Source organism: Oncorhynchus kisutch, unplaced genomic scaffold, assembly GCF_002021735.2.
Source record: "Oncorhynchus kisutch isolate 150728-3 unplaced genomic scaffold, Okis_V2 scaffold780, whole genome shotgun sequence".
NCBI classification, from domain to species: domain Eukaryota; kingdom Metazoa; phylum Chordata; class Actinopteri; order Salmoniformes; family Salmonidae; genus Oncorhynchus; species Oncorhynchus kisutch.
Window position 1 is genome coordinate 32,895 of NW_022262725.1, and position 23,863 is coordinate 56,757.

The window sequence follows — 23,863 nt, forward strand, 5'->3', positions numbered from 1 at the left end:
GACCAAAGATCAAGGAAATTAGAAAACAGCTGTACTTAATAATGAATGAGGGGAACAATTCATTTATTGCATTATAATGAGTTAATGAGTTACTGCATTGTCTTTCAGTTGTAAAATTATCACTTTCTGTAGGCTATGCCTGGTGGCCCATTCACTGCTGACAAGACTGTTGTCGTGGCCGAGTGGTTAAGGCGATGGACTAGAAATCCATTAGGATCTTCCTGCGCAGGTTCGAATCCTGCCGACAACGAAATTGAATTTTCTTGACCCCTCCGGAGGTTGAAGTTTAGTCGTGTTTCTTATACCAATCATATCCTCTCAGATCTCCACAAGTACATAGGGATTAGTTGTCCATTTGGGATAGGATCCCACCTCACACCTTTACACACCTGGTTATCCATCCTTCTAGCTCTATAGGCCACAGTAGCATAGGTTACAGGTTTGTAGTCAAGCCACAGATTTCAGGTGAGATCCCATGATACACTCAACAATACAACAACACGATTCTCATGAATAACCATGAAGCCATTTTCTAAGATTTCCCCCATTTTGACATGTGGACCTGTTGTCACTCTTACCCTGACGGATAGCTCCAGACACTTTTTTGGTCCTATCTGAGGCATTTTATCATTTATATCAGAATGGCCATATTCTGAGGCCAGTTTAGCGTTCATTCAATGACGATTTACTACTCTTTTCCATTGAAGGCCATATTGAGGTTAAATCAATGACTGGAGTTTTTCATTGATAAAAACAAATGACTATTGAAAGTGCAAGTCGGTATCGTGCATACATTTACTGGTCTCTGTGGTGATTGCGTTGCTGTGCCTATTTCTACTTTTACCCCATACTCTTTAACCCGATACCCAGGTACTGTGCTGTAGTCAGGATGGCCGAGCGGTCTAAGGCGCTGCGTTCAGGTCGCAGTCTCCCATGGAGGCGTGGGTTCAAATCCCACTTCTGACAGTTGTTTAGTGCCTCTCAGGAGTCATGCTGCTTAGCAGTAATAATAAGATGATGAAATAACAATTTATAATAAACACTCTCAAATGAAAACCTTCTGGAGCTGACCAAAGATCAAGGAAATTAGAAAACAGCTGTACTTAATAATGAATGAGGGGAACAATTCATTTTATTGCATTATAATGAGTTAATGAGTTACTGCATTGTCTTTCAGTTGTAAAATTATCACTTTCTGTAGGCTATGCCTGGTGGCCCATTCACTGCTGACAAGACTGTTGTCGTGGCCGAGTGGTTAAGGCGATGGACTAGAAATCCATTAGGATCTTCCTGCGCAGGTTCGAATCCTGCCGACAACGAAATTGAATTTTCTTGACCCCTCCGGAGGTTGAAGTTTAGTCGTGTTTCTTATACCAATCATATCCTCTCAGATCTCCACAAGTACATAGGGATTAGTTGTCCATTTGGGATAGGATCCCACCTCACACCTTTACACACCTGGTTATCCATCCTTCTAGCTCTATAGGCCACAGTAGCATAGGTTACAGGTTTGTAGTCAAGCCACAGATTTCAGGTGAGATCCCATGATACACTCAACAATACAACAACACGATTCTCATGAATAACCATGAAGCCATTTTCTAAGATTTCCCCCATTTTGACATGTGGACCTGTTGTCACTCTTACCCTGACGGATAGCTCCAGACACTTTTTTGGTCCTATCTGAGGCATTTTATCATTTATATCAGAATGGCCATATTCTGAGGCCAGTTTAGCGTTCATTCAATGACGATTTACTACTCTTTTCCATTGAAGGCCATATTGAGGTTAAATCAATGACTGGAGTTTTTCATTGATAAAAACAAATGACTATTGAAAGTGCAAGTCGGTATCGTGCATACATTTACTGGTCTCTGTGGTGATTGCGTTGCTGTGCCTATTTCTACTTTTACCCCATACTCTTTAACCCGATACCCAGGTACTGTGCTGTAGTCAGGATGGCCGAGCGGTCTAAGGCGCTGCGTTCAGGTCGCAGTCTCCCATGGAGGCGTGGGTTCAAATCCCACTTCTGACAGTTGTTTAGTGCCTCTCAGGAGTCATGCTGCTTAGCAGTAATAATAAGATGATGAAATAACAATTTATAATAAACACTCTCAAATGAAAACCTTCTGGAGCTGACCAAAGATCAAGGAAATTAGAAAACAGCTGTACTTAATAATGAATGAGGGGAACAATTCATTTTATTGCATTATAATGAGTTAATGAGTTACTGCATTGTCTTTCAGTTGTAAAATTATCACTTTCTGTAGGCTATGCCTGGTGGCCCATTCACTGCTGACAAGACTGTTGTCGTGGCCGAGTGGTTAAGGCGATGGACTAGAAATCCATTAGGATCTTCCTGCGCAGGTTCGAATCCTGCCGACAACGAAATTGAATTTTCTTGACCCCTCCGGAGGTTGAAGTTTAGTCGTGTTTCTTATACCAATCATATCCTCTCAGATCTCCACAAGTACATAGGGATTAGTTGTCCATTTGGGATAGGATCCCACCTCACACCTTTACACACCTGGTTATCCATCCTTCTAGCTCTATAGGCCACAGTAGCATAGGTTACAGGTTTGTAGTCAAGCCACAGATTTCAGGTGAGATCCCATGATACACTCAACAATACAACAACACGATTCTCATGAATAACCATGAAGCCATTTTCTAAGATTTCCCCCATTTTGACATGTGGACCTGTTGTCACTCTTACCCTGACGGATAGCTCCAGACACTTTTTTGGTCCTATCTGAGGCATTTTATCATTTATATCAGAATGGCCATATTCTGAGGCCAGTTTAGCGTTCATTCAATGACGATTTACTACTCTTTTCCATTGAAGGCCATATTGAGGTTAAATCAATGACTGGAGTTTTTCATTGATAAAAACAAATGACTATTGAAAGTGCAAGTCGGTATCGTGCATACATTTACTGGTCTCTGTGGTGATTGCGTTGCTGTGCCTATTTCTACTTTTACCCCATACTCTTTAACCCGATACCCAGGTACTGTGCTGTAGTCAGGATGGCCGAGCGGTCTAAGGCGCTGCGTTCAGGTCGCAGTCTCCCATGGAGGCGTGGGTTCAAATCCCACTTCTGACAGTTGTTTAGTGCCTCTCAGGAGTCATGCTGCTTAGCAGTAATAATAAGATGATGAAATAACAATTTATAATAAACACTCTCAAATGAAAACCTTCTGGAGCTGACCAAAGATCAAGGAAATTAGAAAACAGCTGTACTTAATAATGAATGAGGGGAACAATTCATTTATTGCATTATAATGAGTTAATGAGTTACTGCATTGTCTTTCAGTTGTAAAATTATCACTTTCTGTAGGCTATGCCTGGTGGCCCATTCACTGCTGACAAGACTGTTGTCGTGGCCGAGTGGTTAAGGCGATGGACTAGAAATCCATTAGGATCTTCCTGCGCAGGTTCGAATCCTGCCGACAACGAAATTGAATTTTCTTGACCCCTCCGGAGGTTGAAGTTTAGTCGTGTTTCTTATACCAATCATATCCTCTCAGATCTCCACAAGTACATAGGGATTAGTTGTCCATTTGGGATAGGATCCCACCTCACACCTTTACACACCTGGTTATCCATCCTTCTAGCTCTATAGGCCACAGTAGCATAGGTTACAGGTTTGTAGTCAAGCCACAGATTTCAGGTGAGATCCCATGATACACTCAACAATACAACAACACGATTCTCATGAATAACCATGAAGCCATTTTCTAAGATTTCCCCCATTTTGACATGTGGACCTGTTGTCACTCTTACCCTGACGGATAGCTCCAGACACTTTTTTGGTCCTATCTGAGGCATTTTATCATTTATATCAGAATGGCCATATTCTGAGGCCAGTTTAGCGTTCATTCAATGACGATTTACTACTCTTTTCCATTGAAGGCCATATTGAGGTTAAATCAATGACTGGAGTTTTTCATTGATAAAAACAAATGACTATTGAAAGTGCAAGTCGGTATCGTGCATACATTTACTGGTCTCTGTGGTGATTGCGTTGCTGTGCCTATTTCTACTTTTACCCCATACTCTTTAACCCGATACCCAGGTACTGTGCTGTAGTCAGGATGGCCGAGCGGTCTAAGGCGCTGCGTTCAGGTCGCAGTCTCCCATGGAGGCGTGGGTTCAAATCCCACTTCTGACAGTTGTTTAGTGCCTCTCAGGAGTCATGCTGCTTAGCAGTAATAATAAGATGATGAAATAACAATTTATAATAAACACTCTCAAATGAAAACCTTCTGGAGCTGACCAAAGATCAAGGAAATTAGAAAACAGCTGTACTTAATAATGAATGAGGGGAACAATTCATTTTATTGCATTATAATGAGTTAATGAGTTACTGCATTGTCTTTCAGTTGTAAAATTATCACTTTCTGTAGGCTATGCCTGGTGGCCCATTCACTGCTGACAAGACTGTTGTCGTGGCCGAGTGGTTAAGGCGATGGACTAGAAATCCATTAGGATCTTCCTGCGCAGGTTCGAATCCTGCCGACAACGAAATTGAATTTTCTTGACCCCTCCGGAGGTTGAAGTTTAGTCGTGTTTCTTATACCAATCATATCCTCTCAGATCTCCACAAGTACATAGGGATTAGTTGTCCATTTGGGATAGGATCCCACCTCACACCTTTACACACCTGGTTATCCATCCTTCTAGCTCTATAGGCCACAGTAGCATAGGTTACAGGTTTGTAGTCAAGCCACAGATTTCAGGTGAGATCCCATGATACACTCAACAATACAACAACACGATTCTCATGAATAACCATGAAGCCATTTTCTAAGATTTCCCCCATTTTGACATGTGGACCTGTTGTCACTCTTACCCTGACGGATAGCTCCAGACACTTTTTTGGTCCTATCTGAGGCATTTTATCATTTATATCAGAATGGCCATATTCTGAGGCCAGTTTAGCGTTCATTCAATGACGATTTACTACTCTTTTCCATTGAAGGCCATATTGAGGTTAAATCAATGACTGGAGTTTTTCATTGATAAAAACAAATGACTATTGAAAGTGCAAGTCGGTATCGTGCATACATTTACTGGTCTCTGTGGTGATTGCGTTGCTGTGCCTATTTCTACTTTTACCCCATACTCTTTAACCCGATACCCAGGTACTGTGCTGTAGTCAGGATGGCCGAGCGGTCTAAGGCGCTGCGTTCAGGTCGCAGTCTCCCATGGAGGCGTGGGTTCAAATCCCACTTCTGACAGTTGTTTAGTGCCTCTCAGGAGTCATGCTGCTTAGCAGTAATAATAAGATGATGAAATAACAATTTATAATAAACACTCTCAAATGAAAACCTTCTGGAGCTGACCAAAGATCAAGGAAATTAGAAAACAGCTGTACTTAATAATGAATGAGGGGAACAATTCATTTTATTGCATTATAATGAGTTAATGAGTTACTGCATTGTCTTTCAGTTGTAAAATTATCACTTTCTGTAGGCTATGCCTGGTGGCCCATTCACTGCTGACAAGACTGTTGTCGTGGCCGAGTGGTTAAGGCGATGGACTAGAAATCCATTAGGATCTTCCTGCGCAGGTTCGAATCCTGCCGACAACGAAATTGAATTTTCTTGACCCCTCCGGAGGTTGAAGTTTAGTCGTGTTTCTTATACCAATCATATCCTCTCAGATCTCCACAAGTACATAGGGATTAGTTGTCCATTTGGGATAGGATCCCACCTCACACCTTTACACACCTGGTTATCCATCCTTCTAGCTCTATAGGCCACAGTAGCATAGGTTACAGGTTTGTAGTCAAGCCACAGATTTCAGGTGAGATCCCATGATACACTCAACAATACAACAACACGATTCTCATGAATAACCATGAAGCCATTTTCTAAGATTTCCCCCATTTTGACATGTGGACCTGTTGTCACTCTTACCCTGACGGATAGCTCCAGACACTTTTTTGGTCCTATCTGAGGCATTTTATCATTTATATCAGAATGGCCATATTCTGAGGCCAGTTTAGCGTTCATTCAATGACGATTTACTACTCTTTTCCATTGAAGGCCATATTGAGGTTAAATCAATGACTGGAGTTTTTCATTGATAAAAACAAATGACTATTGAAAGTGCAAGTCGGTATCGTGCATACATTTACTGGTCTCTGTGGTGATTGCGTTGCTGTGCCTATTTCTACTTTTACCCCATACTCTTTAACCCGATACCCAGGTACTGTGCTGTAGTCAGGATGGCCGAGCGGTCTAAGGCGCTGCGTTCAGGTCGCAGTCTCCCATGGAGGCGTGGGTTCAAATCCCACTTCTGACAGTTGTTTAGTGCCTCTCAGGAGTCATGCTGCTTAGCAGTAATAATAAGATGATGAAATAACAATTTATAATAAACACTCTCAAATGAAAACCTTCTGGAGCTGACCAAAGATCAAGGAAATTAGAAAACAGCTGTACTTAATAATGAATGAGGGGAACAATTCATTTTATTGCATTATAATGAGTTAATGAGTTACTGCATTGTCTTTCAGTTGTAAAATTATCACTTTCTGTAGGCTATGCCTGGTGGCCCATTCACTGCTGACAAGACTGTTGTCGTGGCCGAGTGGTTAAGGCGATGGACTAGAAATCCATTAGGATCTTCCTGCGCAGGTTCGAATCCTGCCGACAACGAAATTGAATTTTCTTGACCCCTCCGGAGGTTGAAGTTTAGTCGTGTTTCTTATACCAATCATATCCTCTCAGATCTCCACAAGTACATAGGGATTAGTTGTCCATTTGGGATAGGATCCCACCTCACACCTTTACACACCTGGTTATCCATCCTTCTAGCTCTATAGGCCACAGTAGCATAGGTTACAGGTTTGTAGTCAAGCCACAGATTTCAGGTGAGATCCCATGATACACTCAACAATACAACAACACGATTCTCATGAATAACCATGAAGCCATTTTCTAAGATTTCCCCCATTTTGACATGTGGACCTGTTGTCACTCTTACCCTGACGGATAGCTCCAGACACTTTTTTGGTCCTATCTGAGGCATTTTATCATTTATATCAGAATGGCCATATTCTGAGGCCAGTTTAGCGTTCATTCAATGACGATTTACTACTCTTTTCCATTGAAGGCCATATTGAGGTTAAATCAATGACTGGAGTTTTTCATTGATAAAAACAAATGACTATTGAAAGTGCAAGTCGGTATCGTGCATACATTTACTGGTCTCTGTGGTGATTGCGTTGCTGTGCCTATTTCTACTTTTACCCCATACTCTTTAACCCGATACCCAGGTACTGTGCTGTAGTCAGGATGGCCGAGCGGTCTAAGGCGCTGCGTTCAGGTCGCAGTCTCCCATGGAGGCGTGGGTTCAAATCCCACTTCTGACAGTTGTTTAGTGCCTCTCAGGAGTCATGCTGCTTAGCAGTAATAATAAGATGATGAAATAACAATTTATAATAAACACTCTCAAATGAAAACCTTCTGGAGCTGACCAAAGATCAAGGAAATTAGAAAACAGCTGTACTTAATAATGAATGAGGGGAACAATTCATTTTATTGCATTATAATGAGTTAATGAGTTACTGCATTGTCTTTCAGTTGTAAAATTATCACTTTCTGTAGGCTATGCCTGGTGGCCCATTCACTGCTGACAAGACTGTTGTCGTGGCCGAGTGGTTAAGGCGATGGACTAGAAATCCATTAGGATCTTCCTGCGCAGGTTCGAATCCTGCCGACAACGAAATTGAATTTTCTTGACCCCTCCGGAGGTTGAAGTTTAGTCGTGTTTCTTATACCAATCATATCCTCTCAGATCTCCACAAGTACATAGGGATTAGTTGTCCATTTGGGATAGGATCCCACCTCACACCTTTACACACCTGGTTATCCATCCTTCTAGCTCTATAGGCCACAGTAGCATAGGTTACAGGTTTGTAGTCAAGCCACAGATTTCAGGTGAGATCCCATGATACACTCAACAATACAACAACACGATTCTCATGAATAACCATGAAGCCATTTTCTAAGATTTCCCCCATTTTGACATGTGGACCTGTTGTCACTCTTACCCTGACGGATAGCTCCAGACACTTTTTTGGTCCTATCTGAGGCATTTTATCATTTATATCAGAATGGCCATATTCTGAGGCCAGTTTAGCGTTCATTCAATGACGATTTACTACTCTTTTCCATTGAAGGCCATATTGAGGTTAAATCAATGACTGGAGTTTTTCATTGATAAAAACAAATGACTATTGAAAGTGCAAGTCGGTATCGTGCATACATTTACTGGTCTCTGTGGTGATTGCGTTGCTGTGCCTATTTCTACTTTTACCCCATACTCTTTAACCCGATACCCAGGTACTGTGCTGTAGTCAGGATGGCCGAGCGGTCTAAGGCGCTGCGTTCAGGTCGCAGTCTCCCATGGAGGCGTGGGTTCAAATCCCACTTCTGACAGTTGTTTAGTGCCTCTCAGGAGTCATGCTGCTTAGCAGTAATAATAAGATGATGAAATAACAATTTATAATAAACACTCTCAAATGAAAACCTTCTGGAGCTGACCAAAGATCAAGGAAATTAGAAAACAGCTGTACTTAATAATGAATGAGGGGAACAATTCATTTTATTGCATTATAATGAGTTAATGAGTTACTGCATTGTCTTTCAGTTGTAAAATTATCACTTTCTGTAGGCTATGCCTGGTGGCCCATTCACTGCTGACAAGACTGTTGTCGTGGCCGAGTGGTTAAGGCGATGGACTAGAAATCCATTAGGATCTTCCTGCGCAGGTTCGAATCCTGCCGACAACGAAATTGAATTTTCTTGACCCCTCCGGAGGTTGAAGTTTAGTCGTGTTTCTTATACCAATCATATCCTCTCAGATCTCCACAAGTACATAGGGATTAGTTGTCCATTTGGGATAGGATCCCACCTCACACCTTTACACACCTGGTTATCCATCCTTCTAGCTCTATAGGCCACAGTAGCATAGGTTACAGGTTTGTAGTCAAGCCACAGATTTCAGGTGAGATCCCATGATACACTCAACAATACAACAACACGATTCTCATGAATAACCATGAAGCCATTTTCTAAGATTTCCCCCATTTTGACATGTGGACCTGTTGTCACTCTTACCCTGACGGATAGCTCCAGACACTTTTTTGGTCCTATCTGAGGCATTTTATCATTTATATCAGAATGGCCATATTCTGAGGCCAGTTTAGCGTTCATTCAATGACGATTTACTACTCTTTTCCATTGAAGGCCATATTGAGGTTAAATCAATGACTGGAGTTTTTCATTGATAAAAACAAATGACTATTGAAAGTGCAAGTCGGTATCGTGCATACATTTACTGGTCTCTGTGGTGATTGCGTTGCTGTGCCTATTTCTACTTTTACCCCATACTCTTTAACCCGATACCCAGGTACTGTGCTGTAGTCAGGATGGCCGAGCGGTCTAAGGCGCTGCGTTCAGGTCGCAGTCTCCCATGGAGGCGTGGGTTCAAATCCCACTTCTGACAGTTGTTTAGTGCCTCTCAGGAGTCATGCTGCTTAGCAGTAATAATAAGATGATGAAATAACAATTTATAATAAACACTCTCAAATGAAAACCTTCTGGAGCTGACCAAAGATCAAGGAAATTAGAAAACAGCTGTACTTAATAATGAATGAGGGGAACAATTCATTTTATTGCATTATAATGAGTTAATGAGTTACTGCATTGTCTTTCAGTTGTAAAATTATCACTTTCTGTAGGCTATGCCTGGTGGCCCATTCACTGCTGACAAGACTGTTGTCGTGGCCGAGTGGTTAAGGCGATGGACTAGAAATCCATTAGGATCTTCCTGCGCAGGTTCGAATCCTGCCGACAACGAAATTGAATTTTCTTGACCCCTCCGGAGGTTGAAGTTTAGTCGTGTTTCTTATACCAATCATATCCTCTCAGATCTCCACAAGTACATAGGGATTAGTTGTCCATTTGGGATAGGATCCCACCTCACACCTTTACACACCTGGTTATCCATCCTTCTAGCTCTATAGGCCACAGTAGCATAGGTTACAGGTTTGTAGTCAAGCCACAGATTTCAGGTGAGATCCCATGATACACTCAACAATACAACAACACGATTCTCATGAATAACCATGAAGCCATTTTCTAAGATTTCCCCCATTTTGACATGTGGACCTGTTGTCACTCTTACCCTGACGGATAGCTCCAGACACTTTTTTGGTCCTATCTGAGGCATTTTATCATTTATATCAGAATGGCCATATTCTGAGGCCAGTTTAGCGTTCATTCAATGACGATTTACTACTCTTTTCCATTGAAGGCCATATTGAGGTTAAATCAATGACTGGAGTTTTTCATTGATAAAAACAAATGACTATTGAAAGTGCAAGTCGGTATCGTGCATACATTTACTGGTCTCTGTGGTGATTGCGTTGCTGTGCCTATTTCTACTTTTACCCCATACTCTTTAACCCGATACCCAGGTACTGTGCTGTAGTCAGGATGGCCGAGCGGTCTAAGGCGCTGCGTTCAGGTCGCAGTCTCCCATGGAGGCGTGGGTTCAAATCCCACTTCTGACAGTTGTTTAGTGCCTCTCAGGAGTCATGCTGCTTAGCAGTAATAATAAGATGATGAAATAACAATTTATAATAAACACTCTCAAATGAAAACCTTCTGGAGCTGACCAAAGATCAAGGAAATTAGAAAACAGCTGTACTTAATAATGAATGAGGGGAACAATTCATTTTATTGCATTATAATGAGTTAATGAGTTACTGCATTGTCTTTCAGTTGTAAAATTATCACTTTCTGTAGGCTATGCCTGGTGGCCCATTCACTGCTGACAAGACTGTTGTCGTGGCCGAGTGGTTAAGGCGATGGACTAGAAATCCATTAGGATCTTCCTGCGCAGGTTCGAATCCTGCCGACAACGAAATTGAATTTTCTTGACCCCTCCGGAGGTTGAAGTTTAGTCGTGTTTCTTATACCAATCATATCCTCTCAGATCTCCACAAGTACATAGGGATTAGTTGTCCATTTGGGATAGGATCCCACCTCACACCTTTACACACCTGGTTATCCATCCTTCTAGCTCTATAGGCCACAGTAGCATAGGTTACAGGTTTGTAGTCAAGCCACAGATTTCAGGTGAGATCCCATGATACACTCAACAATACAACAACACGATTCTCATGAATAACCATGAAGCCATTTTCTAAGATTTCCCCCATTTTGACATGTGGACCTGTTGTCACTCTTACCCTGACGGATAGCTCCAGACACTTTTTTGGTCCTATCTGAGGCATTTTATCATTTATATCAGAATGGCCATATTCTGAGGCCAGTTTAGCGTTCATTCAATGACGATTTACTACTCTTTTCCATTGAAGGCCATATTGAGGTTAAATCAATGACTGGAGTTTTTCATTGATAAAAACAAATGACTATTGAAAGTGCAAGTCGGTATCGTGCATACATTTACTGGTCTCTGTGGTGATTGCGTTGCTGTGCCTATTTCTACTTTTACCCCATACTCTTTAACCCGATACCCAGGTACTGTGCTGTAGTCAGGATGGCCGAGCGGTCTAAGGCGCTGCGTTCAGGTCGCAGTCTCCCATGGAGGCGTGGGTTCAAATCCCACTTCTGACAGTTGTTTAGTGCCTCTCAGGAGTCATGCTGCTTAGCAGTAATAATAAGATGATGAAATAACAATTTATAATAAACACTCTCAAATGAAAACCTTCTGGAGCTGACCAAAGATCAAGGAAATTAGAAAACAGCTGTACTTAATAATGAATGAGGGGAACAATTCATTTTATTGCATTATAATGAGTTAATGAGTTACTGCATTGTCTTTCAGTTGTAAAATTATCACTTTCTGTAGGCTATGCCTGGTGGCCCATTCACTGCTGACAAGACTGTTGTCGTGGCCGAGTGGTTAAGGCGATGGACTAGAAATCCATTAGGATCTTCCTGCGCAGGTTCGAATCCTGCCGACAACGAAATTGAATTTTCTTGACCCCTCCGGAGGTTGAAGTTTAGTCGTGTTTCTTATACCAATCATATCCTCTCAGATCTCCACAAGTACATAGGGATTAGTTGTCCATTTGGGATAGGATCCCACCTCACACCTTTACACACCTGGTTATCCATCCTTCTAGCTCTATAGGCCACAGTAGCATAGGTTACAGGTTTGTAGTCAAGCCACAGATTTCAGGTGAGATCCCATGATACACTCAACAATACAACAACACGATTCTCATGAATAACCATGAAGCCATTTTCTAAGATTTCCCCCATTTTGACATGTGGACCTGTTGTCACTCTTACCCTGACGGATAGCTCCAGACACTTTTTTGGTCCTATCTGAGGCATTTTATCATTTATATCAGAATGGCCATATTCTGAGGCCAGTTTAGCGTTCATTCAATGACGATTTACTACTCTTTTCCATTGAAGGCCATATTGAGGTTAAATCAATGACTGGAGTTTTTCATTGATAAAAACAAATGACTATTGAAAGTGCAAGTCGGTATCGTGCATACATTTACTGGTCTCTGTGGTGATTGCGTTGCTGTGCCTATTTCTACTTTTACCCCATACTCTTTAACCCGATACCCAGGTACTGTGCTGTAGTCAGGATGGCCGAGCGGTCTAAGGCGCTGCGTTCAGGTCGCAGTCTCCCATGGAGGCGTGGGTTCAAATCCCACTTCTGACAGTTGTTTAGTGCCTCTCAGGAGTCATGCTGCTTAGCAGTAATAATAAGATGATGAAATAACAATTTATAATAAACACTCTCAAATGAAAACCTTCTGGAGCTGACCAAAGATCAAGGAAATTAGAAAACAGCTGTACTTAATAATGAATGAGGGGAACAATTCATTTTATTGCATTATAATGAGTTAATGAGTTACTGCATTGTCTTTCAGTTGTAAAATTATCACTTTCTGTAGGCTATGCCTGGTGGCCCATTCACTGCTGACAAGACTGTTGTCGTGGCCGAGTGGTTAAGGCGATGGACTAGAAATCCATTAGGATCTTCCTGCGCAGGTTCGAATCCTGCCGACAACGAAATTGAATTTTCTTGACCCCTCCGGAGGTTGAAGTTTAGTCGTGTTTCTTATACCAATCATATCCTCTCAGATCTCCACAAGTACATAGGGATTAGTTGTCCATTTGGGATAGGATCCCACCTCACACCTTTACACACCTGGTTATCCATCCTTCTAGCTCTATAGGCCACAGTAGCATAGGTTACAGGTTTGTAGTCAAGCCACAGATTTCAGGTGAGATCCCATGATACACTCAACAATACAACAACACGATTCTCATGAATAACCATGAAGCCATTTTCTAAGATTTCCCCCATTTTGACATGTGGACCTGTTGTCACTCTTACCCTGACGGATAGCTCCAGACACTTTTTTGGTCCTATCTGAGGCATTTTATCATTTATATCAGAATGGCCATATTCTGAGGCCAGTTTAGCGTTCATTCAATGACGATTTACTACTCTTTTCCATTGAAGGCCATATTGAGGTTAAATCAATGACTGGAGTTTTTCATTGATAAAAACAAATGACTATTGAAAGTGCAAGTCGGTATCGTGCATACATTTACTGGTCTCTGTGGTGATTGCGTTGCTGTGCCTATTTCTACTTTTACCCCATACTCTTTAACCCGATACCCAGGTACTGTGCTGTAGTCAGGATGGCCGAGCGGTCTAAGGCGCTGCGTTCAGGTCGCAGTCTCCCATGGAGGCGTGGGTTCAAATCCCACTTCTGACAGTTGTTTAGTGCCTCTCAGGAGTCATGCTGCTTAGCAGTAATAATAAGATGATGAAATAACAATTTATAATAAACACTCTCAAATGAAAACCTTCTGGAGCTGACCAAAGATCAAGGAAATTAGAAAACAGCTGTACTTAATAATGAATGAGGGGAACAATTCATTTTATTGCATTATAATGAGTTAATGAGTTACTGCATTGTCTTTCAGTTGTAAAATTATCACTTTCTGTAGGCTATGCCTGGTGGCCCATTCACTGCTGACAAGACTGTTGTCGTGGCCGAGTGGTTAAGGCGATGGACTAGAAATCCATTAGGATCTTCCTGCGCAGGTTCGAATCCTGCCGACAACGAAATTGAATTTTCTTGACCCCTCCGGAGGTTGAAGTTTAGTCGTGTTTCTTATACCAATCATATCCTCTCAGATCTCCACAAGTACATAGGGATTAGTTGTCCATTTGGGATAGGATCCCACCTCACACCTTTACACACCTGGTTATCCATCCTTCTAGCTCTATAGGCCACAGTAGCATAGGTTACAGGTTTGTAGTCAAGCCACAGATTTCAGGTGAGATCCCATGATACACTCAACAATACAACAACACGATTCTCATGAATAACCATGAAGCCATTTTCTAAGATTTCCCCCATTTTGACATGTGGACCTGTTGTCACTCTTACCCTGACGGATAGCTCCAGACACTTTTTTGGTCCTATCTGAGGCATTTTATCATTTATATCAGAATGGCCATATTCTGAGGCCAGTTTAGCGTTCATTCAATGACGATTTACTACTCTTTTCCATTGAAGGCCATATTGAGGTTAAATCAATGACTGGAGTTTTTCATTGATAAAAACAAATGACTATTGAAAGTGCAAGTCGGTATCGTGCATACATTTACTGGTCTCTGTGGTGATTGCGTTGCTGTGCCTATTTCTACTTTTACCCCATACTCTTTAACCCGATACCCAGGTACTGTGCTGTAGTCAGGATGGCCGAGCGGTCTAAGGCGCTGCGTTCAGGTCGCAGTCTCCCATGGAGGCGTGGGTTCAAATCCCACTTCTGACAGTTGTTTAGTGCCTCTCAGGAGTCATGCTGCTTAGCAGTAATAATAAGATGATGAAATAACAATTTATAATAAACACTCTCAAATGAAAACCTTCTGGAGCTGACCAAAGATCAAGGAAATTAGAAAACAGCTGTACTTAATAATGAATGAGGGGAACAATTCATTTTATTGCATTATAATGAGTTAATGAGTTACTGCATTGTCTTTCAGTTGTAAAATTATCACTTTCTGTAGGCTATGCCTGGTGGCCCATTCACTGCTGACAAGACTGTTGTCGTGGCCGAGTGGTTAAGGCGATGGACTAGAAATCCATTAGGATCTTCCTGCGCAGGTTCGAATCCTGCCGACAACGAAATTGAATTTTCTTGACCCCTCCGGAGGTTGAAGTTTAGTCGTGTTTCTTATACCAATCATATCCTCTCAGATCTCCACAAGTACATAGGGATTAGTTGTCCATTTGGGATAGGATCCCACCTCACACCTTTACACACCTGGTTATCCATCCTTCTAGCTCTATAGGCCACAGTAGCATAGGTTACAGGTTTGTAGTCAAGCCACAGATTTCAGGTGAGATCCCATGATACACTCAACAATACAACAACACGATTCTCATGAATAACCATGAAGCCATTTTCTAAGATTTCCCCCATTTTGACATGTGGACCTGTTGTCACTCTTACCCTGACGGATAGCTCCAGACACTTTTTTGGTCCTATCTGAGGCATTTTATCATTTATATCAGAATGGCCATATTCTGAGGCCAGTTTAGCGTTCATTCAATGACGATTTACTACTCTTTTCCATTGAAGGCCATATTGAGGTTAAATCAATGACTGGAGTTTTTCATTGATAAAAACAAATGACTATTGAAAGTGCAAGTCGGTATCGTGCATACATTTACTGGTCTCTGTGGTGATTGCGTTGCTGTGCCTATTTCTACTTTTACCCCATACTCTTTAACCCGATACCCAGGTACTGTGCTGTAGTCAGGATGGCCGAGCGGTCTAAGGCGCTGCGTTCAGGTCGCAGTCTCCCATGGAGGCGTGGGTTCAAATCCCACTTCTGACAGTTGTTTAGTGCCTCTCAGGAGTCATGCTGCTTAGCAGTAATAATAAGATGATGAAATAACAATTTATAATAAACACTCTCAAATGAAAACCTTCTGGAGCTGACCAAAGATCAAGGAAATTAGAAAACAGCTGTACTTAATAATGAATGAGGGGAACAATTCATTTTATTGCATTATAATGAGTTAATGAGTTACTGCATTGTCTTTCAGTTGTAAAATTATCACTTTCTGTAGGCTATGCCTGGTGGCCCATTCACTGCTGACAAGACTGTTGTCGTGGCCGAGTGGTTAAGGCGATGGACTAGAAATCCATTAGGATCTTCCTGCGCAGGTTCGAATCCTGCCGACAACGAAATTGAATTTTCTTGACCCCTCCGGAGGTTGAAGTTGAGTAGTGTTTCTTATACCAATCATATCCTCTCAGATCTCCACAAGTACATAGGGATTAGTTGTCCATTTGGGATAGGATCCCACCTCACACCTTTACACACCTGGTTATCCATCCTTCTAGCTCTATAGGCCACAGTAGCATAGGTTACAGGTTTGTAGTCAAGCCACAGATTTCAGGTGAGATCCCATGATACACTCAACAATACAACAACACGATTCTCATGAATAACCATTAAGCCATTTTCTAAGATTTCCCCCATTTTGACATGTGGAAACCTGTTGTCACTCTTACCCTGACGGATAGCTCCAGACACTTTTTTGGTCCTATCTGAGGCATTTTTAAATTCATGTCAAAATGGCCATATTCTGAAGACACTCTTAAAGTCTGCAGGGTAATCGAACTGGCCACATCTAAAGTCAAGCCACAGGTCACAGGTGAGCTGCCTTGTTAAACCCTAAAAATAAATAATAACACGATTGCGTTGAAAATACCCATTAAGCCATTTGTTAAGATTTCCCCCATGTGGACCTGTTGTCACTCTTACCCTGATGATTGCTGATATTTACAGACACTTTTTCGGTCTTATCTGAGGAATTTTATCATTTATATCAGAATGGCCATATTCTGAGGCCAGTTTAGCGTTCATTCAATGACGATTTACTACTCTTTTCCATTGAAGGCCATATTGAGGTTAAATCAATGACTGGAGTTTTTCATTGATAAAAACAAATGACTATTGAAAGTGCAAGTCGGTATCGTGCATAAATTTACTGGTCTCTGTGGTGATTGCGTTGCTGTGCCTATTTCTACTTTTACCCCATACTCTTTAACCCGATACCCAGGTACTGTGCTGTAGTCAGGATGGCCGAGCGGTCTAAGGCGCTGCGTTCAGGTCGCAGTCTCCCATGGAGGCGTGGGTTCAAATCCCACTTCTGACAGTTGTTTAGTGCCTCTCAGGAGTCATGCTGCTTAGCAGTAATAATAAGATGATGAAATAACAATTTATAATAAACACTCTCAAATGAAAACCTTCTGGAGCTGACCAAAGATCAAGGAAATTAGAAAACATCTGTACTTAATAATGAATGAGGGGAACAATTCATTTTATTGCATTATAATGAGTTAATGAGTTACTGCATTGTCTTTCACTTGTAAAATTATCACTTTCTGTAGGCTATGCCTGGTGGCCCATTCACTGCTGACAAGACTGTTGTCGTGGCCGAGTGGTTAAGGCGATGGACTAGAAATCCATTAGGATCTTCCTGCGCAGGTTCGAATCCTGCCGACAACGAAATTGAATTTTCTTGACCCCTCCGGAGGTTGAAGTTGAGTAGTGTTTCTTATACCAATCATATCCTCTCAGATCTCCACAAGTACACAGGGATTAGTTGTCCATTTGGGATAGGATCCCACCTCACACCTTTACACACCTGGTTATCCATCCTTCTAGCTCTATAGGCCACAGTAGCATAGGTTACAGGTTTGTAGTCAAGCCACAGATTTCAGGTGAGATCCCATGATACACTCACGATTCTCACGATTCTCATGAATAACCATTAAGCCATTTTCTAAGATTTCCCCCATTTTGACATGTGGAAACCTGTTGTCACTCTTACCCTGACGGATAGCTCCAGACACTTTTTTGGTCCTATCTGAGGCATTTTTAAATTCATGTCAAAAATGGCCATATTCTGAAGACACTCTTAAAGTCTGCAGGGTAATCGAACTGGCCACATCTAAAGTCAAGCCACAGGTCACAGGTGAGCTGCCTTGTTAAACCCTAAAAATAAATAATAACACGATTCCGTTGAAAATACCCATTAAGCCATTTGTTAAGATTTCCCCCATGTGGACCTGTTGTCACTCTTACCCTGATGATTGCTGATATTTACAGACACTTTTTCGGTCTTATCTGAGGAATTTTATCATTTATATCAGAATGGCCATATTCTGAGACCAGTTTAGCGTTCATTCAATGACGATTTACTACTCTTTTCCATTGAAGGCCATATTGAGGTTAAATCAATGACTGGAGTTTTTCATTGATAAAAACAAATGACTATTGAAAGTGCAAGTCGGTATCGTGCATACATTTACTGGTCTCTGTGGTGATTGCGTTGCTGTGCCTAGTTCTACTTTTACCCCATACTCTTTAACCCGATACCCAGGTACTGTGCTGTAGTCAGGATGGCCGAGCGGTCTAAGGCGCTGCGTTCAGGTCGCAGTCTCCCATGGAGGCGTGGGTTCAAATCCCACTTCTGACAGTTGTTTAGTGCCTCTCAGGAGTCATGCTGCTTAGCAGTAATAATAAGATGATGAAATAACAATTTATAATAAACACTCTCAAATGAAAACCTTCTGGAGCTGACCAAAGATCAAGGAAATTAGAAAACATCTGTACTTAATAATGAATGAGGGGAACAATTCATTTTATTGCATTATAATGAGTTAATGAGTTACTGCATTGTCTTTCACTTGTAAAATTATCACTTTCTGTAGGCTATGCCTGGTGGCCCATTCATTTCTGACAAGACTGTTGTCGTGGCCGAGTGGTTAAGGCGATGGACTAGAAATCCATTAGGATCTTCCTGCGCAGGTTCGAATCCTGCCGACAACGAAATTGAATTTTCTTGACCCCTCCGGAGGTTGAAGTTGAGTAGTGTTTCTTATACCAATCATATCCTCTCAGATCTCCACAAGTACACAGGGATTAGTTGTCCATTTGGGATAGGATCCCACCTCACACCTTTACACACCTGGTTATCCATCCTTCTAGCTCTATAGGCCACAGTAGCATAGGTTACAGGTTTGTAGTCAAGCCACAGATTTCAGGTGAGATCCCATGATACACTCACGATTCTCATGAATAACCATTAAGCCATTTTCTAAGATTTCCCCCATTTTGACATGTGGAAACCTGTTGTCACTCTTACCCTGACGGATAGCTCCAGACACTTTTTTGGTCCTATCTGAGGCATTTTTAAATTCATGTCAAAAATGGCCATATTCTGAAGACACTCTTAAAGTCTGCAGGGTAATCGAACTGGCCACATCTAAAGTCAAGCCACAGGTCACAGGTGAGCTGCCTTGTTAAACCCTAAAAATAAATAATAACACGATTCCGTTGAAAATACCCATTAAGCCATTTGTTAAGATTTCCCCCATGTGGACCTGTTGTCACTCTTACCCTGATGATTGCTGATATTTACAGACACTTTTTCGGTCTTATCTGAGGAATTTTATCATTTATATCAGAATGGCCATATTCTGAGACCAGTTTAGCGTTCATTCAATGACGATTTACTACTCTTTTCCATTGAAGGCCATATTGAGGTTAAATCAATGACTGGAGTTTTTCATTGATAAAAACAAATGACTATTGAAAGTGCAAGTCGGTATCGTGCATACATTTACTGGTCTCTGTGGTGATTGCGTTGCTGTGCCTAGTTCTACTTTTACCCCATACTCTTTAACCCGATACCCAGGTACTGTGCTGTAGTCAGGATGGCCGAGCGGTCTAAGGCGCTGCGTTCAGGTCGCAGTCTCCCATGGAGGCGTGGGTTCAAATCCCACTTCTGACAGTTGTTTAGTGCCTCTCAGGAGTCATGCTGCTTAGCAGTAATAATAAGATGATGAAATAACAATTTATAATAAACACTCTCAAATGAAAACCTTCTGGAGCTGACCAAAGATCAAGGAAATTAGAAAACATCTGTACTTAATAATGAATGAGGGGAACAATTCATTTTATTGCATTATAATGAGTTAATGAGTTACTGCATTGTCTTTCACTTGTAAAATTATCACTTTCTGTAGGCTATGCCTGGTGGCCCATTCATTTCTGACAAGACTGTTGTCGTGGCCGAGTGGTTAAGGCGATGGACTAGAAATCCAAAGCTGTGGATAGTTTCCTTGAAGCCAGAGCAGAAAGAAAGAACAAATACAAATGCCGAAACCCGGGATCGAACCAGGGACCTTTAGATCTTCAGTCTAACGCTCTCCCAACTGAGCTATTTCGGCAATTCACTAAATTCAATTCTGTGGCAACCTTGACAATTCACATGCATGTGACTCACAATTTTGACAGTCAAAAAGTACATCATAGCCAGTACGAGGATCGATCTCATGACCTTGGCGTTATTAGCACCACGCTCTAACCAACTGAGCTAACCGGCCACTAGCTATTGGACGCAATTGTTGAGATGCACCGAGCCTCTGCAAGTGCTGGAGCGTAAACTAACAAGTCAACCAACAGCATAGCCTGACAAGACTGGACCCTCTTGGTTGCTTCTTGCGGAATTTCCAAACGGCTGGGGAATTAGCTCAAATACTTTGCATGCGTGAGGTAGTGGGATCGATGCCCGCATGCTCCAAAATCACATTGTTTTATGGATCCAAGACAACTCCAGTTCACACTTCATGCAGCCTTGTCTTACGACAACCTACTGTCATGTAAACAATGACAAGAAACTGTCATTTAACAATGACAAGCAACTCTCATGTAATACTGATGTCACAATGTCAGATGAGAAAGAAGACATTACTTACTTTCAGAGAGCAGCGTATCACACACTCTAACCAACTGAGCTAACCGGCCGCTGGCTACAGAGCACAATTGTTGAGATGCACCGAGCCTCTGCAAGTGCTGGAGCGCAAACTAACAAGTCCACCAACAGCATAGACTGACAAGACTGGACACTCTTAGTTGCTCCTTGTGGCAATTCCAAACAGCTGGGGAATTTGATCAATTGGTATTGTGTTTGCTTAGCATGCTATAGGTATTGGGATCGATGCCCGCATTCCCCAAAATCACATCTTTGTCCTCCAAACACGACGAGTTGAGTTTTTACCAAAAAGTAACATTTTGGTTTCATCTGACCATATGACATTCTCCCAATCTTCTTCTGGATCATCCAAATGCTCTCTAGCAAACTTCAGACGGGCCTGGACATGTACTGGCTTAAGCAGGGGGATACGTCTGGCACTGCAGGATTTTAGTCCCTGGCGGCGTAGTGTGTTACTGATGGTAGGCTTTGTTACTTTGGTCCCAGCTTTCTGCAGGTCATTCACTAGGTCTGGTGTCCTTTGACAGCTCTTTGGTCTTGGCCATAGTGGAGTTTGGAGTGTGACTGTTTGAGGTTGTGGACAGGTGTCTTTTATACTGATAACAAGTTCAAACAGGTGCCATTAATACAGGTAACGAGTGGAGGACAGAGGAGCCTCTTAAAGAAGTTACAGGTCTGTGAGAGCCAGAAATCTTGCTTGTTTGTAGGTGACCAAATAATTATTTTCCACCATAATTTGCAAATAAATTCATTAAAAATCCTACAATGTGATTATCTGGATTTTTTTTCTCATTTTGTCGGTCATAGTTGAAAGTGTACCTATGATGAAAATTACAGGCCTCATCTTAAGTGGGAGAATTTGCACAATTGGTGGCTGACTAAATAATTTTTGCCCCACTATCTCATCTACTCACACATTATCATATATTGCCTGAAATGGAAGGAACCCGGGAATTAATATCTGCCTCATCCCAGGCCTCATAAAATATTTACAAAACATATTACACTTAGGATTTAAAAATATAGGCTGATTTAAAATATTTTCTAAAATGGTACATTCATAATAAATATTTGGTAAAAACTGCCCCCAATCCTCAAACACTTCTCTATAAAACAAAAGTATATTACCTAACATTTCCATTTTTACTCTAATTGCTGTTTTCCTTACACTTAAATCTACCAACTTCAAGCGATTTTTCACCCCCTTCCCATCCCATAAAAAAAATACTAAAATCTTATTCATTTCAGATAAAACCCATTCTGGCATATCCGAAACGTTCATTACATAAATCAAAATTGACATCAATGAATTTATTACAATTACTTTCCCTTTTAATTTCAAAGACTACCCGCCTCTACATATTTACCACCTTCCTAACTTTATTACACCACTCCATGTCAAATCCCTAGCTTCCATTTCCTTCACTCCTAACATCTTAATAATCTTTTACCACCTTAAAAGTACATTTCCCCTCATTAATCTTACTCATTACTACTGACTTCTCCATGTTAACCTTTGCACCTGATGCTTGTCCATATACTTTAAAACACGCCATCACCCTTTTTACACTTCCCTCATCTCTAACTGTTATAGTGGTATCATCTGCGTCTTGATGAATCAAACTAAAACCTCCTTGTGGAGTCTGTACACAATTTATAAGATCTTTTTTTCAGAAATGCTGCTAAAGGTTCTACCGATAAAACAAATAATAAAGCTGATAAAGGGCACCCCTGTCTCACAGATCTCTCAAGAATAAAATAATCAGTAAAAACCCCATTACACATTTCCCTACTTTTTGCCGCCTTATATAATTTTATCCATCCTATTATTGTATTACCAAAACCATATTTATCCATTACCCTAAACATAAAATCATGTTCCACCCTATCAAAAGCTTTATTTAAATCTATGCTTAACCATTTTATTTATCATACAATTAGATCAGCAATATCTCTACCAGGCACACTATAATTCTGTGTAGGTGCTATAATATCATTTAAAACTTGCTTCATTCTATTTGCCAGTATCTTAGTTAAAACCTTATAATCTGAATTTAATAAACTAATTGGCCTATAATTCTCCAGTTTCAATTTGCTCCCCTTATTTTTATATAAAATCATTATCAGCCCTGTCACCATAGATTCTGAAACATTATTATTATCCTCCATATATTGATAAACTTCCAATAATATAGGTGCTAAAAACTTTTATATATTTTATAAAACTCTGCAATTATCTCTATAATAATAATATCTCTACATAATCATTGCCAACTTCACCCTATACATTTTCAATCTTTCTAATATACACTGCTCAAAAAAAAGGGAACACTAAAATAACACAGCCTAGATCTGAATGAATGAAATGTTCTTATTAAATACTTTTTTCTTTACACAGTTGAATGTGCTGACAACATAATCACACAAAAATGATCAATGGAAATCAAATGTATCAACCCATGGAGGTCTGGATTTGGAATCACACTCAAAATTAAAGTGGAAAACCATGACCTCTACAACGCCTGGGCATGCTCCTGATGAGATGGCGGATGGTCTCCTGAGGGATCTCCTCCTGGACTAAAGCATCCGCCAACTCCTGGACAGTCTGTGGTGGATTGAGTGAGACATGATGTCCCAGATGTGCTCAATTGGATTCAGGTCTGGGGAATGTGCGGGCCAGTCCATAGGATCAATGCCTTCCTCTTGCAGGAACTGCTGACACACTCCAGCCACATGAGGTCTAGCATTGTCTTGCATTAGGAGGAACCCAGGGCCAACCACACCAGCATATGGTCTCACAAGGGGTCTGAGGATCTCATCTCGGTACCTAATGGCAGTCAGGCTACCTCTGGCGAGCACAGAGGGCTGTGCGGTCTCCCAAAGAAATGCAAGTTGAAGTTTTGTAAACAAATCCAATCTCACGAAGCGTGTTCATTAGGAGCAGACGAAATGTCAAAAAGTTCGATTACAGTCCG

At 41.3% G+C, this 23,863-nt stretch overlaps 38 non-coding genes across 38 annotated transcripts; 36 read left to right on the forward strand and 2 right to left on the reverse strand.

The window, feature by feature from the left end:
* Positions 1-168: 168 nt before the first annotated feature.
* On the forward strand, positions 169-250 carry trnas-aga (transfer RNA serine (anticodon AGA)). The gene has a single exon. It is a non-coding gene; the product is annotated as a tRNA-Ser (tRNA).
* Positions 251-883: 633 nt separating this feature from the next.
* Positions 884-966, forward strand: trnal-cag (transfer RNA leucine (anticodon CAG)). The gene has a single exon. It is a non-coding gene; the product is annotated as a tRNA-Leu (tRNA).
* A 271-nt stretch (positions 967-1,237) lies between these two features.
* Positions 1,238-1,319, forward strand: trnas-aga (transfer RNA serine (anticodon AGA)). The gene has a single exon. It is a non-coding gene; the product is annotated as a tRNA-Ser (tRNA).
* Positions 1,320-1,952: 633 nt separating this feature from the next.
* Positions 1,953-2,035, forward strand: trnal-cag (transfer RNA leucine (anticodon CAG)). The gene has a single exon. It is a non-coding gene; the product is annotated as a tRNA-Leu (tRNA).
* Positions 2,036-2,306: 271 nt separating this feature from the next.
* trnas-aga (transfer RNA serine (anticodon AGA)) lies at positions 2,307-2,388 on the forward strand. Its single transcript has one exon. It is a non-coding gene; the product is annotated as a tRNA-Ser (tRNA).
* A 633-nt stretch (positions 2,389-3,021) lies between these two features.
* trnal-cag (transfer RNA leucine (anticodon CAG)) lies at positions 3,022-3,104 on the forward strand. Its single transcript has one exon. It is a non-coding gene; the product is annotated as a tRNA-Leu (tRNA).
* Positions 3,105-3,374: 270 nt separating this feature from the next.
* trnas-aga (transfer RNA serine (anticodon AGA)) lies at positions 3,375-3,456 on the forward strand. The gene has a single exon. It is a non-coding gene; the product is annotated as a tRNA-Ser (tRNA).
* A 633-nt stretch (positions 3,457-4,089) lies between these two features.
* Positions 4,090-4,172, forward strand: trnal-cag (transfer RNA leucine (anticodon CAG)). The gene has a single exon. It is a non-coding gene; the product is annotated as a tRNA-Leu (tRNA).
* A 271-nt stretch (positions 4,173-4,443) lies between these two features.
* On the forward strand, positions 4,444-4,525 carry trnas-aga (transfer RNA serine (anticodon AGA)). The gene has a single exon. It is a non-coding gene; the product is annotated as a tRNA-Ser (tRNA).
* A 633-nt stretch (positions 4,526-5,158) lies between these two features.
* trnal-cag (transfer RNA leucine (anticodon CAG)) lies at positions 5,159-5,241 on the forward strand. The gene has a single exon. It is a non-coding gene; the product is annotated as a tRNA-Leu (tRNA).
* Positions 5,242-5,512: 271 nt separating this feature from the next.
* trnas-aga (transfer RNA serine (anticodon AGA)) lies at positions 5,513-5,594 on the forward strand. Its single transcript has one exon. It is a non-coding gene; the product is annotated as a tRNA-Ser (tRNA).
* Positions 5,595-6,227: 633 nt separating this feature from the next.
* trnal-cag (transfer RNA leucine (anticodon CAG)) lies at positions 6,228-6,310 on the forward strand. Its single transcript has one exon. It is a non-coding gene; the product is annotated as a tRNA-Leu (tRNA).
* Positions 6,311-6,581: 271 nt separating this feature from the next.
* trnas-aga (transfer RNA serine (anticodon AGA)) lies at positions 6,582-6,663 on the forward strand. Its single transcript has one exon. It is a non-coding gene; the product is annotated as a tRNA-Ser (tRNA).
* Positions 6,664-7,296: 633 nt separating this feature from the next.
* Positions 7,297-7,379, forward strand: trnal-cag (transfer RNA leucine (anticodon CAG)). Its single transcript has one exon. It is a non-coding gene; the product is annotated as a tRNA-Leu (tRNA).
* A 271-nt stretch (positions 7,380-7,650) lies between these two features.
* On the forward strand, positions 7,651-7,732 carry trnas-aga (transfer RNA serine (anticodon AGA)). Its single transcript has one exon. It is a non-coding gene; the product is annotated as a tRNA-Ser (tRNA).
* A 633-nt stretch (positions 7,733-8,365) lies between these two features.
* Positions 8,366-8,448, forward strand: trnal-cag (transfer RNA leucine (anticodon CAG)). Its single transcript has one exon. It is a non-coding gene; the product is annotated as a tRNA-Leu (tRNA).
* A 271-nt stretch (positions 8,449-8,719) lies between these two features.
* trnas-aga (transfer RNA serine (anticodon AGA)) lies at positions 8,720-8,801 on the forward strand. The gene has a single exon. It is a non-coding gene; the product is annotated as a tRNA-Ser (tRNA).
* Positions 8,802-9,434: 633 nt separating this feature from the next.
* On the forward strand, positions 9,435-9,517 carry trnal-cag (transfer RNA leucine (anticodon CAG)). Its single transcript has one exon. It is a non-coding gene; the product is annotated as a tRNA-Leu (tRNA).
* Positions 9,518-9,788: 271 nt separating this feature from the next.
* Positions 9,789-9,870, forward strand: trnas-aga (transfer RNA serine (anticodon AGA)). Its single transcript has one exon. It is a non-coding gene; the product is annotated as a tRNA-Ser (tRNA).
* A 633-nt stretch (positions 9,871-10,503) lies between these two features.
* On the forward strand, positions 10,504-10,586 carry trnal-cag (transfer RNA leucine (anticodon CAG)). Its single transcript has one exon. It is a non-coding gene; the product is annotated as a tRNA-Leu (tRNA).
* A 271-nt stretch (positions 10,587-10,857) lies between these two features.
* On the forward strand, positions 10,858-10,939 carry trnas-aga (transfer RNA serine (anticodon AGA)). The gene has a single exon. It is a non-coding gene; the product is annotated as a tRNA-Ser (tRNA).
* Positions 10,940-11,572: 633 nt separating this feature from the next.
* On the forward strand, positions 11,573-11,655 carry trnal-cag (transfer RNA leucine (anticodon CAG)). Its single transcript has one exon. It is a non-coding gene; the product is annotated as a tRNA-Leu (tRNA).
* Positions 11,656-11,926: 271 nt separating this feature from the next.
* trnas-aga (transfer RNA serine (anticodon AGA)) lies at positions 11,927-12,008 on the forward strand. The gene has a single exon. It is a non-coding gene; the product is annotated as a tRNA-Ser (tRNA).
* A 633-nt stretch (positions 12,009-12,641) lies between these two features.
* Positions 12,642-12,724, forward strand: trnal-cag (transfer RNA leucine (anticodon CAG)). The gene has a single exon. It is a non-coding gene; the product is annotated as a tRNA-Leu (tRNA).
* Positions 12,725-12,995: 271 nt separating this feature from the next.
* trnas-aga (transfer RNA serine (anticodon AGA)) lies at positions 12,996-13,077 on the forward strand. Its single transcript has one exon. It is a non-coding gene; the product is annotated as a tRNA-Ser (tRNA).
* Positions 13,078-13,710: 633 nt separating this feature from the next.
* trnal-cag (transfer RNA leucine (anticodon CAG)) lies at positions 13,711-13,793 on the forward strand. Its single transcript has one exon. It is a non-coding gene; the product is annotated as a tRNA-Leu (tRNA).
* Positions 13,794-14,064: 271 nt separating this feature from the next.
* Positions 14,065-14,146, forward strand: trnas-aga (transfer RNA serine (anticodon AGA)). Its single transcript has one exon. It is a non-coding gene; the product is annotated as a tRNA-Ser (tRNA).
* A 633-nt stretch (positions 14,147-14,779) lies between these two features.
* trnal-cag (transfer RNA leucine (anticodon CAG)) lies at positions 14,780-14,862 on the forward strand. Its single transcript has one exon. It is a non-coding gene; the product is annotated as a tRNA-Leu (tRNA).
* Positions 14,863-15,133: 271 nt separating this feature from the next.
* On the forward strand, positions 15,134-15,215 carry trnas-aga (transfer RNA serine (anticodon AGA)). Its single transcript has one exon. It is a non-coding gene; the product is annotated as a tRNA-Ser (tRNA).
* A 633-nt stretch (positions 15,216-15,848) lies between these two features.
* Positions 15,849-15,931, forward strand: trnal-cag (transfer RNA leucine (anticodon CAG)). The gene has a single exon. It is a non-coding gene; the product is annotated as a tRNA-Leu (tRNA).
* Positions 15,932-16,202: 271 nt separating this feature from the next.
* trnas-aga (transfer RNA serine (anticodon AGA)) lies at positions 16,203-16,284 on the forward strand. The gene has a single exon. It is a non-coding gene; the product is annotated as a tRNA-Ser (tRNA).
* Positions 16,285-17,178: 894 nt separating this feature from the next.
* On the forward strand, positions 17,179-17,261 carry trnal-cag (transfer RNA leucine (anticodon CAG)). Its single transcript has one exon. It is a non-coding gene; the product is annotated as a tRNA-Leu (tRNA).
* Positions 17,262-17,532: 271 nt separating this feature from the next.
* Positions 17,533-17,614, forward strand: trnas-aga (transfer RNA serine (anticodon AGA)). The gene has a single exon. It is a non-coding gene; the product is annotated as a tRNA-Ser (tRNA).
* Positions 17,615-18,504: 890 nt separating this feature from the next.
* trnal-cag (transfer RNA leucine (anticodon CAG)) lies at positions 18,505-18,587 on the forward strand. Its single transcript has one exon. It is a non-coding gene; the product is annotated as a tRNA-Leu (tRNA).
* A 271-nt stretch (positions 18,588-18,858) lies between these two features.
* On the forward strand, positions 18,859-18,940 carry trnas-aga (transfer RNA serine (anticodon AGA)). The gene has a single exon. It is a non-coding gene; the product is annotated as a tRNA-Ser (tRNA).
* Positions 18,941-19,821: 881 nt separating this feature from the next.
* trnal-cag (transfer RNA leucine (anticodon CAG)) lies at positions 19,822-19,904 on the forward strand. The gene has a single exon. It is a non-coding gene; the product is annotated as a tRNA-Leu (tRNA).
* A 366-nt stretch (positions 19,905-20,270) lies between these two features.
* Positions 20,271-20,343, reverse strand: trnaf-gaa (transfer RNA phenylalanine (anticodon GAA)). Its single transcript has one exon. It is a non-coding gene; the product is annotated as a tRNA-Phe (tRNA).
* An 82-nt stretch (positions 20,344-20,425) lies between these two features.
* trnai-aau (transfer RNA isoleucine (anticodon AAU)) lies at positions 20,426-20,499 on the reverse strand. Its single transcript has one exon. It is a non-coding gene; the product is annotated as a tRNA-Ile (tRNA).
* Positions 20,500-23,863: the final 3,364 nt, after the last annotated feature.